The sequence below is a fragment of the Agelaius tricolor genome, unplaced genomic scaffold (genome assembly GCF_023055355.1).
Source record: "Agelaius tricolor isolate 1412-34295 unplaced genomic scaffold, bAgeTri1.0.p SCAF_2, whole genome shotgun sequence".
Classification (NCBI taxonomy): Eukaryota; Metazoa; Chordata; class Aves; order Passeriformes; family Icteridae; genus Agelaius; species Agelaius tricolor.
Genome location: NW_027269262.1, coordinates 72,025,771 through 72,042,197, shown reverse-complemented (window position 1 = coordinate 72,042,197; position 16,427 = coordinate 72,025,771). Strand labels below are relative to the sequence as shown.

The following is a 16,427-nucleotide window of genomic DNA, read 5'->3' as shown; positions in this document are numbered from 1 at the left end:
TCCGTGACGTCAAGCGGCGCCATGGCAACGGAGCGCGAGGGCGCGCGCGAACCTTCCCTCCCCCCCCCGCGGTCACGCCCAGAGCCGGTGGCGGCCCCGCCCGCGGGCGCGCGCCTGCACCCCCGCCCCCACCCCCGAGCCGAGCGGGGCGTCCCGGGGGCGCCGCGGGCTGGGGGCCGTTTCCCGCCCCTCCCCTCCCGCAGCACCGGCCCCGGCCTCACGGGGAGATCCCCGCACCCGCCCGTGGGCGGTGGAGCGGTGCCCGCGCCTGCGGCACGGAGCGGGGGCGGCAGCACCGCCTCCTCGTGCGGCCGCGGGGTGTGCGCGGATGTCACCGCCGCCTCCCGCGCAGGCCGGGCGGGCTCTCCAGGCTTTGTGCCGTCCTGAGCGCCCGGTCTCCCCAGTAAGCCCCGGCGAGCCCCGTGCGTGGCTGGGTGGCTGAGCCCCCAGGGCGGTGGAGGGACCGGGAGTGTCCCGGCACACGCGCGGCTGCGGGACGGCTCCGCATCGAGCCGCACCCCAGCCTCATCCTGCACCGGGAGCGCGACACATGCTGGGGGTAAAAACGAGAGGTCCGGAAGAGCACGGGGGGCCGGGGATGGCGGCAGGGCCCTGGGAGACCCCCGGGGTGGCGGATGGGCGCTCAGCAGCTCCGCAGGCGCAGGACGGTCCCTCTGGAAGCCTCTCCCTTGGAAAGGCAAGCGGGCATTTCGGACAGCACCACCCAAACGTTGAGAACGTGCTGACAGGAGTAGGAAGAGTATTAATAAACATTGCTGTCGCTGGAAATGCTTTTTCAGTTTCTGAAAAAACCCACCCTGTTTCCTAAAGGTCTTGGGAGTCGGCATTCACTTGTCCCCTCACTGAACAGCATGCCCCAGCCTGAATCCTTGCTCAAGTATGCAGTGTCCTGACCTCTCCTGCTTTCTCCTGGGCTCTGGGATCAGCACTGTCTCACAGGATTAGAAATAAAATGGAGAATAATAAGATGGAGAAAGCACCTCGATATATTTTTTGAAAAGGGCCAGGTAGGCTAAAGATTCTCTTCTAGATCCATGTTGTGTCTGGCACTGCCATGGGCCAGGAGCATCTCCGGACCGGGAGGGGCGTTCCCTGCCGGGGCTGGCTGCAGGCTGCCGTGCCTGCGGGAAACTCCGCAGCTCCCGCTCGGTGCAAACCCCACGGCAAACCTCGGCTCCGGTCACGTGCCCGGGGCTGTGTCCCGGCTGTGCGGCCGGAGCGGGCGGCAGCGGCTCCCGCCGGATCAGCGGCACTCGCCCGGCTCATTGCTCGGAACAACTCCCGCAGGACGGGCCTGTGCTTATGGCTACAGCCATAACGATCTGTTGGTGGGGCAGAGTGAGGGAGTAGCGAGGGGAGAGCGAGGTGCTCGCTTCTGGCAAGCAGGACCAAGTTGCGGAGGTGTTTGTGTTCTAGGGTGGCCGGGAGCGGGTTGGTTCGGTAGCAGAGAGAGCAGCATCTGCAAGTTCTCCCGCAGATTCTCTGCCTCCTGCTCTTGCCTGCACGCTTCTCTCTGTCTTTTCCAGGCAGCTCCAGGACAGCTTCCCAGAGTGGCCTTGCACCCTGCAGGGACAATGTGACTGTGGACCTGAGAGTGAGATAAAGTCATCAGAACGGGGTCACTTCCATCTTCAAAACAGTGATCCTGTATTTTGACTGAATATCAGAAAGGTGGTATCTTCATGTCAAAGTTGACTTTTTAAAAACCAGGCTTTTTTTCATTATATCATATAAAGAACAGTTAGTTCCTCCGTGGTGGCATTTTACCTGCAGAGTTTGTTTCTGGATTTCTTACTATCCTTCCTTGTGGCCTAAGATGTATGTTGGGGTTTGTCATAATGTACTCCACATAAGTTTTGCCCATCAGCCTCTGTTATCTTAGACATTAACAGTGGGATATTTTAAAAATTATTTCTCATCAGTTCTAGTTCCTTCAATTAACTCCAAGGTTTAATGAATTCCACTAATGTTCCTATGGAATATTGTTGGAAACCTTGTGAAAAGAGCTAAAAAAAGCAAAATAGGCAATATTGTGCAGAGTGAAGCTTACCAGAATTTACTAGCTGTGTCAGGTGAGAACATCACCGTTGCTTAATTTAAATGTGAAGGATATAACCTTCCTCTGTGTTTTCTAAATGATGCTTCATTGGAGTATACAGGTACAGAGGGGGGGGTTTTGAAACAAACATTGTAAGGCTCAGGTTCATAATGTATTCCAATACACGATGCTTCATCTTATATGTTTTTATTTTTTACCATTATTTTCCACTTTAGGAAGCAATAGGAGGAGAGCTTTAGAGCTGTACTTGAACACAGATGGTATGATGGCACAGCATTTGCTGCATCTTGTTTCAAGTTATGTTACAGAGTTCATATTTAACATAAGCTAAAAACCCTTATTTTGTAGAAAAGTCTCATTGAAATGGCAACCACCCAAATATAGAGCATACGTTTTCTGAGGTACTTGAATATTTTCTGGTAACATGATGAAAAATTAATTGATGCAAGACAAATTACAATCCTTAAAAGTGCATAAAGAACCCAGACTGGAGCCTGCATTAGAATGAAGCACAAGTGTGTATTGCATTTTGATATTTCCAGGAAATATAGGGGAATCCCGTGTGAAGTAGGCTCTAGTACTGTAGGCAGCGTTAATAGTTTTGTGGAAGGAAAACCTCAGCCTTTCCATTCTGTCCTTTCCATTATTTTTGGGTTTGGAGTGAACGGAACATCTCCTGCAACACCCCTAATTGCCACTCACTGTGGTTTTGTTTGCTAACAGCCCGTGCGTCAATAGCTGCTGCACTCTTTCCCCTTGCAGTGGGCTATTTTTGCCAAACACCGTTTCCACTGCTCTGGATTTCATGAACTGCCATTTGGAACAGATCCGAGGAATTAGCTGTTACTCACCTTTGCATATGCTGTCTCTTAAACAGATACTCGCCTGCTGTCTTTTATTCTTACATTTCCTGCACTTTTCCCCCACTGTGGAATGTTTTATTTTGTCTTGCTTTTTGCAGTTTTGACCAGGGAACTCAGTCTCTTAAAAACCTGGGCTTTTAGCAGCTTTCCTGTTCTTCAGATGCATTTTCTCTGTTGCTCTCCTCACAGCTTTTTGTTCGATGACTTGCACTTTCACTATCTCAGACTGTCAGGCGGCAGCCAGCAGCAAAAACTCATTTGTAGAGTTAGAAACATTTGCATATGAAAGTACATATATGCATGTTTATTTACACTCATTCTTACTTTACTTTCTTACATGAGAAGAAGAAATCCAGGGATGGGGAGGGGAAGAAATTATTCCAGATATATTTTATTTCCCCTTTAAATCAGCTTTTAGTTCTTCTTCCTTCCCATCCTTTCTCCACAAGTGCTTAGTTATTCTTTCTTGTGCTTAAGCAGAATTAATTAAAAATAGTTGAGTACAAGGCTGGGTTATCCCCGTACTAGAAAAGGGTGGCAGGATTTTTGGGGGTCACCCTCACATAGACCAGGAACAACAACCCAGGAAATCCATAAGAATATCTCTTAGAAGTTGGTGAATGCTTTCAGGACTGGAAGGCTCCATGGTGGTGACCCTTGGTGCTAACCAGGCTGCTGCTAGAATATGGAGATGTTCTGAGTTACTGTTGGTTGGTGTTTGTGTGGTTTTGGGTTTTTTTTTCCTGGGAACAGGAAAATGAGCAAAGGCAGCCTAGCAAAGGGCATTTCCCCAGAGACCAGGAGATGATTCTGCAAATTTACGGCCTGTAGAGGGAAGAAAAGGAGAGCTGGCAGCTCTGTTGTGTGCTCTCCTACTGTTAAGAGCTACATTTCCAAAAGCTGCTTGCTTAAAATCCTGACTGTTGTGATTTTGTTACATACCTTTCTGGGCTAATTCTCAGGCTGCATGATCATGTGCATATGGGTGTATTTTTATGCAGCCTTTGTGTGCTTCTGTAGAGTTTTGAATTTCTTTCTCTCACTTATCAAAAGTAAGATCCTTCAATTAATACAGCCTTTCTGGAATAAAACATTTATTGACATTTTTGGGTATATATTGTACCTATCTTTATTTTTTTTCCTTGGCCACTGCCTGTGATTGGCAAGCCAAACTTCAAGCTTTGCAGAATAGAATAAGATCTTTTGTTCACCTCTTTTGTAGTCTGATTGTGCTTTTGGATCAATGGATACTCTTCATCCTCAGGACACTCTTGTAGGTGGACCCACCTGAAAGACTTAAGAGAACGATGCATGCATTTAGAGTATTTTCTTTTTTGTTCCCTCCCCCATCCCCAGTGTTGTAAAATGAGTCAGATTCTGACTCTCTGTCTGGTGCCAGTGATAAATCATGAATTGTGGATAAGGCTACTATTTTCCATCACTGAGTGGAAAGTAGTTGGAGCTGCTGGATCTCACAAGGCCTTTCTCTCGGCCTCATCAAACATTCTGTAGTCTCCTCATCTGTTTGTAGTCTAGTTTTTTCATAAAAATTACAAATCTAGCCAAAGAATCAATGTACCTGCAAGTCCTGCAGAAGTAGCATTTTACCTTGGATTCAAATCCTTAAATGATTTTGTATATGGATGCATTTAGATGTATATATATTGGAGAGTTGGTGCATGGTTCGAAGTATCCCTAAGGGTCATTCCTCCAGTTCACCTGTCAGTACAATGTGAAGATAGTTTCCACCAAAATTATTTTTAAATGTTTGCAAACATCTTGTCAACAGTGACAAGTATCCAAGGAGGACAGGATACCCAACAAATAAATAGCATAGAAATGATGAATTGTAGGTTACCACATTCCCTGATTCTGAAAAAAATTAATGTAAAATGGCAACTGCCTTCACAGAACCTGTCACCAAGTGATGAAGATAAATCAGGACTGCTCTTTGCTTCCTACTGACCTTTCTGAGAAAGGAAGCTGGATGCTGGTCTTCCTTGTTTAGAAAAAGCTCCCGAAACTTATGAAAGACTGTGAGTTTGCACAGAGGTAACTAAGAGCTGAATTTACTCTAAAGAACTTTATTTCTGACCCTCAGTATATGAGATGGAGGAAAACATCAGGAATTGGCTGCACTTACAGGGCTGCAATAACTTCCAATAATCCAGTAGCTGAAAGGAGGTTTGAGAGGTCTGGGTGGTGAGGCTGTCACATACATATATGCATGTTTGTGTCTGTGCAGAGGTCCTGAATCTCATTTATTTCCTTTCACTGAAATCTTCTAGTACAGTAGGGGCATTGTGAAACTGTGCAAATTCTTGAGCTGTTGAGAGCTTATTTTGAAAAAGGCTTCATGCCATTGCATTGGGTGTATCTGTTTTCTCAGGGAAAATCCAGTTTGTTTCAGTACTTGCACTGATCTTATAATTATTAAAATTAGATATGAACTCAAAAGTTGCATGTAATAACAAAGTTCATCACTCATGAGTAAGGTTGATTAATCAGACTATTTTGAGATGCAGCTAGGGAGCAAGTGTTTTAGGGATGCTGCTGCAGTCATCAGAATTTTGAAGAATCCAAATGAAATATCCCCACCATCAGCAACAAGAAGGAGATTTAACATGAATGTTTGAAAATACTTGGCTAGATAGAGGCCTGCAAGTAGAATATACATGGTTTATATATTATGATTTTATTACATCCTCCTTCCTATCTGATTGCCTAATGCTGGGGTATTTGCATGTCTTCCAAAGATACAGAGCCCATGACATCTCTTTTCTTCACCATTTCTCCCTCCAGGAAGCAAGAGGGATGGTGCCAGGATGGGCATTCTGTGCCCTGGGATGCAGGAAGGTGGTTGGACACCTGCTCCTTTGGGAGCACTGACTGAACCCGAGTCCTCTGGGGCTGCAAGGATGAGTTTGAGTGAACTTAGCATGGCATTGATGAATTAACTGTGCATCAGTCTTATCCCAGTCCTTCCCACAGGGCTGGATTACTGAATCCAGAGTAACCCTGTTCATTTATAGATTAATACAGTTCTTTACTTTTTGCAAAAATGGCCATTAGGATTTGGGAACTCAGAACTCTTTAGCTTGTATTCATTCCCACTCTGTGTAAGTGCTCTTGAGTGAGCAGGGTAACACTTAAAAAGTGTAGCCAGAAGAGACAGGATGTCTTCAAGCAAACTTGAGACTAACATCATCCTATTATACCTACTTTGATTTATTTTTGGGCTTATTTTTTATTTATTTGTTCTTACTAGCTAATGTTATTTTAATGTTGATTGTCAGGAGAAAGGCTCCATAATGTCTTGGTTCAAATCAGTTGTGCCACTTAATTTCAGAGCTTCTTGTCTTGCATGCAGAATTTATCCTGAGTTTGTCTGTTATTTTTTAAAGAGAAATTATTTATTTTCTTAGCATTCTTTAGAAATAGAACATAGTTGTTGGAGTTAAAGGGATGAGAAAAAAAATGCTAAGATGCAAGTCTCATAGGGTATGTTCTGAGGATTTCTGGAGGACCTAAAAATGAAACAGCATAACTCCTCTAGGATACACACCAACTTCTAAACTCTCACTCTAAGCCTTTGCCATTAAAAGGATCAATGGGTAACATATTGATCCTATGTGTCTCTAAGGTAATCCAAGGAATTATTAATACAGCGAATTGTTTATCAGATAATAATTTGAAGTTAAAAATAAAATGAGACAACACTTCAAAGGTCATTTTATAAGGTGGTCCTTTTTAATTTCTAGAGTAAAAAAATCTCATTAATCACTTAGTGGTATCTGAACAGTTTGATAGAGCTGTGTATGGAGGTAAATTTACTAATATATTTTACTTAGATTTCCGCAAGCCCTTGGCAAAATTATCACAACAGGCTACTAAAGAAATTCAAATGTAGTTTTACAAGGAAAACTTAGGCCCCTAAATACATACTAAAGTGACTTTATTCAAGTTATAGCATTAATAGCACTTCTAATCTTGAAGCTTTGCTTAATGCAGTAGGAATTTACATTTTCTACTGGTAAAATCACTCAGTTCCCTTGTTTTTGCTGCCGAGCACGTGCAAAACCATCTTGACAGCTCCAAGCTGCTAAGCCCCAAAGAAATACATAAAATAAGCATTTTCTTGCAAGTTTCCTCACAACTGCCTGTCAGCTTCAGTTTTGCATCCCAGCAACCAATTTCAACTCACTTTATTTTATACTGACTACATTTATCAGAATTTATTTTATATTCTTGGTAGGATACTGAAGGAAGATCTCAGGGCCACATATTGCTGCCAGAGTGTTAGACAGCATTTAGCATGAACAGGGTCAGAAATTAAAACCTGGCATTTTTTAGCCTGGTTGCCTTTGCAGTTACCTTTGTGAGATTGTGTTGTTTATCTCTCTCTGTACATTCAGCAATTCCCCTGAAAAACTTTGGGAGTGGGTTTCAAGAAAATTTGAAAGATGAGCTGAAATCTCAAGATAAATAAGGTCTGTGACAAACTGCAGCTGTAGAGGGGACAAAGCATGTAATGAAATGCCTGTGCTGAGGCAGAGGCAGGTGGATGCAGCCCTTGCACAGCGCTGAGAGCCCCCAGCCCCATGGAGTGGGCTCAGAGATTTTTGATTGAGCACAGCACATGCCCTATAGACAGTGGGCCTTGGAAGAAAACCTGAGGTTGTAATGGCAGAAGAGATTTTAGGAGACAAGGAACGTAAGTCTATGAAAACAATCAATCAAACCCCACCTTTTTTTTTTGAAGTTCTTACAGAACAGCTTGGTTCTCTTGCCCTGCCTCTTCTTCCTCCTTTTGGCCCTGAACACCTTTTTTCCTCCCAGGATCCCTGGAGTCTGTTACTATCTTTGTATTCCCTTTGCTCTCCTGGCTCAGCATCAATTTCTGTAACTTAACCACTCTAAGAATCCTGTCTGATTTAGAAATGAGGTCTCAAATATACACCCTGGTGTGAGCCACTTAATGGCTGGCTGTTTCTTCATCCAAGAAGTTCAGCCAGGCTGTTAGGATGTGCTCCTGTCAATAGTTGTAACAAAACTAATTGCTACTTACCCTTTTCCATCCTGACTGGAGAATCTCCTGCTTTGATATTTATACTCCTGAAACACTTGTGGATTCTTATCATGCCCCCTTGTCAGCTACCTGACATTTTGAAGACCCAGCTGTTGTGTGTGGGAGCTAATGAATCTAGTTTAAGAGAGGCTAACTAGAATGAAGCAAATTATTACTTTTCAAACCTATACACACATTTTAAATAGTACATTGCAATGGTTTTATAATATTCTTATACGGAGTTTTGCAACTGTCCCACAGGTGTGTGCTGCTCTACAAAACATGTGAGAGTTGTATATTTTACAAATGAGCTAAGCTGGAGAAACCAAGAAAAATGCCCCGCCTCTTTTGTCTTTTCTGTCAGATTCTTCCACAAGATGGATAACTTATCTGGCCTGGAAATGTTTGTAGTTCTTCTCTGGTCAATTATCTAAACAGGACACAATTGAGCTGATGTCAAAACAAAGACTACACACATGTATAGTACTGAGCTGTGATAAAAGCTGCTCTTTCACACAACTTCCAGCTTGTGAAACCTGACTGGTTTTGCATAATAGATAAGCCCCAGGAAGTATAAAATTAGTGGGAGTACTTGCAATGTGGCCAAGTTACATTTTTACAGTCGTTTAGAGGTCAGCAGCAAATTGACATCTACACTCAGTCCTGCAGGGAAAGGCTCTGTAGGGAGAGAGCTCTCAGGCTAATGTCCATATGATTTCCCTGTGGCCATATGGAAAAACCTGAGGCTGAAAAAGGGACTGAGATCATATCAGCAAGCTAGTGGCTTGCCAGAGTTACCAAGCCAATCTTTCTTGTCATTTATCTGGGGCAGACTTTGAAACCTAAACCCCAAAGAAAGGTTTTTGAAGAAAAAAATCCAGGCCTAAGGTCTCACAGGGCAGGCACTCTTTTATTTTTCTCCCAACTTTTGGGTTCTCTTTTTTGTTTCACTTAACTTGAAAAGGATATTTCAATAAGAAAAAGGTTAAACTCCTGAACAAGACTACCAAGTTTATAGATGATATTATCTCTCAAATAGTTAATGTCTCACTTCTCAGTTAAACTATTTTGTTTTTTTCAAACTTGGCAGACTTCTGGGTTGGCTAATTAGGAGTACAACTAGGCTGTAACCAGATGATCTCTATGATACGATAAGCAATAATAGCAGTAGACTAACTTCAGAATGCTGCAAGTTGCTCTGAGCTTCACCAACAGATTTGCTGATCAGCTCCAGATTTTACAATGTCATTTTTCTTCTTTTACAGAAAAATTGTCACCAGAGCTGGTTACAGCTCACGCCTGCAAATGCAAAAAGTTGTATGGAGACAACAGTGCACAGGGAGACTTGCTAGGCTATGGATTAAGCCAATTATTCAGAGAAGATGGTATGCACAAGGAAAGCTCAGAAACTCAAAAGCAGAGATTAGGTGCCTTTCTAAGGAGAATAGGTGGAGGGACAAGATTTGGAAAAAAAAAAACTGCTGAAGAAAATGTTCCACTTACTGTGAAAACAGAAAAGAAGGAGGGTAATAAAAGAATGAAGCCTATCTAGTTTCAAAATTGGGCTGAAGAAAAAGAAGTAGTAAAAATCACTACTACAGATGAGATCCATAGATAATCTCATGGGATGTAGAAAGATCTGTACTGTATCCTGCAACTATCAGAAAGCACATGGGGTAGAGGTTTCTTTAAGAAGCAGTTTACAGGACAAGGTGGAGATTTGGAGGTGTCCAGCTAGAGCTGTGGTTGATGTCCAGGCAGGAAGTTCTCAAAATGTCCTGAATTCCAGGCTTATATCCATCTGTCAATGCAGTCTGTGCTACAGCTGCTCAACACTGATGAAGAAACTCTCTGACTCTGAACTTGTTGTTTTCTCCATCTCCTACTGGTACCTGGTGATGAGGAAAGCACAGTCAGGAGTTCTCATTCTGATGAAGCTTTTGAGTTCTCAGTGCATAAGCACTTGGTCTGTGACACCAAAGCTACTCCTCAGCATCTGGACACAATCAGGGAAGATTTTTCCTCCGGGTTTTTGGGTAACAAGCTAGGCTGATGTACCTTCACCTCAGCTGTAAATGAATCCTCTCCTGGCACTTGTACAGTGTGCCATTCCCAGGAAGATTTGGGAGTTTGTTAGCATGTCCTGCCCCTGGCTCACACATTCCCTGGCATCACTCTGACATTCCTACAACAATTTATATCCCCAGCAGATCAGTTCCTCAAGTAAATATGGCATAGCAGCTCAGAGGGTGGTCGAGGACTGCTCAATACATTCATTTGGATATATGCAGAACTGATGTGGTCTTTTCCTGTGCCTTGGTGCTTTGCCACCAACCAAAAATTCCCGCTCTCCCTCCTGCTGTGATCTTCCTCCCACAGACCAGCCTTGCTGGTGATTTTGTCTTGCTCCTCCCTTCCTCAGCAAGCTTCTTGCTCTGACAAATTCTCCCTGGGCTACAATAGCTCCTGCCAGGTTCCTCCCAGTCTGTGGTCATGGCTACTGGGGTGGATGTGAGCATACCTGGCCCCAATGCCACAAACTTTCCCTTTGCACCTCTAACAGCCTGGAAACTGCTTCAAATTTATTAATCCATCCTGCATATAATTTGAAAGTGGATTTTCTTCAGAGAAAAAACAAATTGCAAGAAGAAAAGTGTCTCTACCTAAAAACAAGCCTGTGTTGTTTTGGGAGTAGAAAAGAATCCCTAAACAAGATGACAAAAACACACAGTATATTATTTTGATTACAGTTGGTCTAACTGCATATTTTTACAGATCTGACAATTATTAAAGGGATTCAAAAATACAGGAGGTACATTTTTTTCCCTAGTGTTTTGAAATCAATCTCCATGTTTGCTAGAGATCCTTTTCTATGCTCTTTTGTGCCAAGGTCCCCAAGTAAGATAATGTTTTTCCTGGGATTTCTGGGGGAGGGTCTTAATTAATCTTGATGAGACATTTCTAGAGAAGGCTGGCTGCCACAAAACCATGGGTACTGCAGAGGCAGTGTTCCTGAGGTGTGGTACTGGTGGGCACTTGTTCTGTAACCTTGGGGGGGGATCTTTGCTGCACCAAGTGCATGCTGCTCTTCTCACATCACACCTGTTGTGTCTTCCTTGGAGCATCTGTTCATTACTGTCAAGGGACCCCAGGCAGCTGGCTGCCCACAATGCCAAAGGGAATGTCTTTTATCAGGCTGGGGGGCATTAACATGTGGTTTTCTCATGGAGATGACAGCAGCAGGTTTCTGCGTTTGTTTGTTTCTTCCCATCTTCTTTTTCATGATGAATTCAGTCTAGGTCTGATTTGTTATATAAGGAGGGGTTTGGTCTTTCACTGTGCTGCTTACTGCTGCAAGGAGGGTGCTAGGGAGCCCTGATACTCCTGGGAAAGATATCCTGAATTTATTTTACACAGTGATCACCAGACAAGATGCAAAAGCAGTCCATAGGGTACAGAGCAGGAGCAAATCTTTTCACCCTTGTTTGTGAGCTCTGGACAGCAGACCAGCAGGCCGCTGTTGCTATTAGGATCAATGCTCTGTTATTAATTTTCAGACAAACATTTAGCAGGAGCTAAAGATCCCCTTGTGGAGACTAATAGGAAGAGTGTGCCCTAAAGAAATGGATTTGCCTTCTCTGAGGTGGAGAAGTGAATTGGAGTCCTCCATGTCCTGGGTGAGTGCTCTTCCCACTGAAGTGCTGTGTTAGGGTGAAGGCAGCTTCATTCACTGTTGGGAAGAAAAACTTGCTCTTCTCACAGCTCTACCTTTGGAAGAAATAGCTCTTAATCCCCGACAAAAAACTTTTCTTTGCTTCAAGCTGGCTGTGGGCAGAATGAAGATGCACCATTGGAGAGGTGGTGCAAAGGGTCTGGATGCCTGTGCATGCAGCAGCAGCAGCAGCAGCATTCCCAGGAAAAAACTGACATGACTCTGATGGGGCTCTGTCACGCACAGCAAGTAAAAGGTGTAGGCAGAAAGTCTGTCCTGTGGGAAGTCCCAAAATCTTGCCAGAACTTGACATGAGGTGGGTGTGGAGGAAAGGGAGGTTTCCATGTTTTATGCTGAAACAACATACATATTCACAAGCGTGTGTTCATGGTCTGTAGGGCTGTGCTCTGTTTAACCAGAGCCAGTCCTGCTTAGAAGGGAGCTGTGCATGGGATGGGCTGGGGGATGTTATTCCTGCTTCCCTAACAATCCAGGTAAAGATGTCAACCTGTGCTGAGATCCAGTCAGGCTATAAACACAGCAAGCTGGAATCCCTGGGAGAAACAGAAAGATCACTTGCCTGCAGATAAACAAGACAGTGGCAAAAATAGTACCTGGTCTCTGGACTGAAAAGCCTGGAATCAGCCTGGTTTTTCCTGTGCTGCCCACAGCTCACAGACAGAAGTGACTATGTCAGGCTGAACTGGAATCTGTTAGATCTATTTAATTATAATATATTAAACAATTAAAATAATGAAGATCAGGCACAATCACATTCAAAACAAAGAGATTTAGCAAGATTAGGCTGTTAACACTGCACAGATGATGCCATTAATCTTGGGGGAGATCCAATGTAAGTGATACAATATCTAGCTAGCTGGGAAATGGTAAACTGGAGGTAATATCAGGTTCTCAGTGTAAGGGAGCACATGGATTTTCCCATTCAATTTTGCAACCTTATTTTTAGACAAGAACAAAATACTGAACGTATCAAGACATGTATATGTGTGCACATATACCTTATGTGTGATGGCTGTGAGTCACAAAACTTGTGGACTTCAAGGAGATGGAGTTCACAGCTTGAAATGCTCAGTTAATTATATATACTGCTGTACTTCCCATTTATGTTTGTAGGAGTTATTCTGTTATTTGTGGTCACTTTAGCACTGGGGGACCTGACTTTGGCAACTCTGGGAGCAGAAGTTGTTCCTTGTCCATAAAACGGGTGCAGCCCTTCAGGAGATGAGAGGGGGCTTGGGGGCCCATGCTTATTCTTTTTTTTGGTTTTTCCAGGATCTCATCATGACTGTTGTCAGCAATAACACATTTATGACACTCTGATGTTTGTGAGAAGAGCCCTCTGTGTGGTTCACAGGTTCCCCCTGGAAACCCTGGTCTGGTGGAAGGTCCTGGAGCCCAGGCACAAAGCCATGGGGAGCTGCAAAATACCCCAAAGCTGTTTGTTGGAGGCCAGGCACGGAGAAGAACAAATTGTTACAGCTGCTAATGGAAAAGCAGGTGAATGTGACCAAAAGCCTGGCCTGCACTTCACAGGTAAAATGATTTTACCAGAAAAGGAGATTCTTGTTAAAGAGCCAAAGAACAAAGACATTTGAGGCCTCCTCTGGGAAATAAGGATGAGCAATCGGAACTGCTGGTTTTCTTTGTATAATCGAATACTGTATTCCTGGAGGGATCTTTTTATTTGGTTCTTTGCTCTCTCTGGTTCCTCTCTACAATGTACACAAGCTGCAGTACAGAAAATAGAGATAGTAAAAGAGAGATAACACTGTTCTGAGAGAATTTAATTAATAAGTCCTTGTGGGACTGAATGGGTAAGTATGGAAAGAATGGAGGAAGATGAGCAAAAAGAAATCCTATTAATGTCTGAGTGTACTAAATATTTCATTGAAAGAAAGCAAAAGATGCACCAAAACAAGTTAAGAGTTCTTGAGAAACCTAAAAAATAATATTAGACAATGTCTTTTTTATTTTTGATTTTGCTTTAGACAAACTTAGTATTGTTCCACTTTCAAGGAGGACACTTTAGCAATAGACATCTGAAGACCTCAGAAAGGACTGGGGAAACAGAACAGAGGGAAAGACTTCCTCTTTTTTTAACCACCACCTTCCACAGTTGCTCAGGAGACACCTGTGAAGGCCTGCATGGGTGGATGCAGGGTGCACCAAGACACAAATACTGGGCACCCACTGCTCTGCAGCAGGCAGGCAGGCAGCAGCAATGCTCTTTAATTTCAGGCTGACCCATGAATGAAAGATTCTTGGCATACTGATCTTGACCTCTTTTCTGTCCTGTCAGCTGTGACTTCCCAGTGCCCTTGGGCTGGCTGAATTTGCTCTTGCTGATGGCCTTTATATAGTTCCCTGTCCTGGTGCTTGTGTTGAAAATGGGCTTTTTAGATTTTTCAGTAGATCTTGGAACAGCAAATTAAAATCACATATCCCTGCTTTTATTAGAATGTTTGCTGAGGTTCAGAAGTTGCTGGAAGCCTGATACTCTTCACCATTTACTGGCTGTGAATTATGTAGCTACCCATATTTTTAATTTCCTTTCATTTACTTATGTGTGCAGGACCTCTGTCATGCCCAGCAGGAAGCTCTCCCCTGGGTACAGAGAGGCAATTCAGCGTCTGTGCCAACCCCAGCTTGTAAAAGCCTGGCAGCTCTTGACAAACAAAGCCTAGAAATGTTGCTATTAAAAGCATTTATTGAATAAATCCATATGTGACAAAATGATAGCTGCAAAAAGCAGTAGAATTGTTTTTTAATGGATAAATCTTATTTGAAAGTTAAAGCTGAGCTGGGAAAGCTCAGAGAACAGTCACCTGAGGATAGAGCTTTGAGCAACGTGGGAAAAATTAGAACCAATATGAACAATATAGAGGATAATAGATTTGAGAACATCTGCTTTGAGTGGAAGCTTTTATGTAAAGAAAAGAGAGGATAAGCCTGGATTTAACTTTGGTATTTGAACGTTCTCCCAAATAGAGACAGCAGAACAAGCCCTGGTTGCCTTTAGCAGGCCTGCAGCAGTTGGAGCAGCAGGAGCCCTGCCCTGCCCAGGGTCCTGCAGGCTGCTCTGGGCAGGGCTGTGCTCCCAGCCAGGGCACAGCACAGCTCCCAGGCACAGCCCTGCTCTGCACCTCGGCCACAAACCCCAGCTGGGCTGTGACAGCCTGGGTGCTGAGGGAGGCAGGGCAGGAAACCTCCCTACAGGGCAGGGAGAGGAGCAGAGCAACCCTGATTGTGTAAAGGCTCTTGCAACAGCTGAAGAGCAGCTCTGCTGGAAATCCAGAATTACCATGGGACACAATCTTGGTTTTATGTCTCTGCTTAAAGTGCCTTTGCTTTGGCCTTTCCTGAGTGATCAGAACTTGGTCTAGACAAGAAGCAGGAAAAAAGGGTCATTGTTTAAAAAGAGACATTGGGACAGTATTTGGCCATAAATTCCTCCCCCCACCCCTCCCCCCCAACATTTGCTATCTAAATTGTTGCTTAGATACTGAATAGAATTAGTCCTGATGGGCTTTGGGTGGGTGATGGAATATTTCCTGTTGAGGGATGGGAAACTCTTTCTTAGAGCTGGCAGTGGCAGATGTGGAACCTAGAGGTGCAAAATATCCTTCCTGGGAAGAAGGAGGCTCCAGCAAGGACAGACAGCTCCTGTGGCTGCTGCTGACATTCATGAATGCAGTATGGGAGTACTCAAAGGGATTCAGGAATTTCTTGGCACACATAATATCCACATTAGGAAAATGTTTTGTATCATTTCAGAGATGGTCTAGCTTGTCCAGCCACTTCAAAGAGGTTATTGGAGAAACCATGAAAACAGCATAGCAGGACTATAAAGGTTTATTGAGAGCTAGATAGAAATGACAGAGAGGACTGAAAAATGTTATGGAAGAATGAAAACAAATAACATCTGAAAGTACAGCATCAGAACTGAATCTGCAGAGAACTCCTGGATGAATGTCACATGTGAACTTGTATTTAGAGAAGATACTTGAGAAGCAAGGAGTTCAATCTAGCAAGGAACAGATTTTTCAAAATCAGACATAGGGAAACAGTAAGAAGCACCTACTATGTTTGGAATGTTACACATACAGGTGCAATTGCCTAATTTAGAAATGAGTCTGATGTTCCTGCTCACAATCTAGGAGCAAGTGAATGTTTGTGTGCACTATTGCTGTAAATCAGTCTCATCACCTATGAATATCTTGCTTTTGGAAATATCAGTATTTTATGTGAAAAAAAAAAAAAAAATCCTCTCTTCAGTTTCTTCCTAAAATAGGATGCCTAATGTTGGTAAAATTATTTCAAGATTTATCTCACTGGCTTTTCTATAAGAGCTGTTTCCCCATGTACTGCTTCCCACAGTGGTAGTGGTAGAGCTGTGACAGATCATCAAAGAACATCATGGGCTTGGTGCTTGCAAACCATTTTTAATTCGAAAGCATCTTAGTGAAACCCCCTCCCCCCTTCAGTTTCCAAAATTTGGGCTACTTAAACCTTCAGAAGTGTCTAGGATCCTTAATTTCTACTATACTTTACTCTTAAAAGAAAAAGAAGATGGATGAAAGAAATAAAGTCACATCAACACCTTATACAGGGGAGACTAGCTAGAAAATGGAGAACAGAAGCACATTGTATTTAATTCAGGTAAATTAAATTAAAAACAGGTAA

At 43.5% G+C, this 16,427-nt stretch overlaps 1 long non-coding RNA gene across 2 annotated transcripts; it reads left to right on the top strand.

Moving 5' to 3' along the window:
* The first annotated feature begins 71 nt into the window (after window positions 1-71).
* On the top strand, window positions 72-16,213 carry LOC139587308 (uncharacterized). 2 transcript variants are annotated; one of them, XR_011678367.1, is made up of 3 exons: window positions 114-1,028; window positions 1,548-1,692; window positions 13,017-16,213. It is a non-coding gene; the product is annotated as an uncharacterized lncRNA (long non-coding RNA). The 2 variants fall into 2 exon arrangements; XR_011678366.1 differs by lacking the exon at window positions 13,017-16,213 and having other exon boundaries at window positions 72-1,028; window positions 1,548-1,787.
* The last annotated feature ends 214 nt before the right edge of the window (window positions 16,214-16,427 follow it).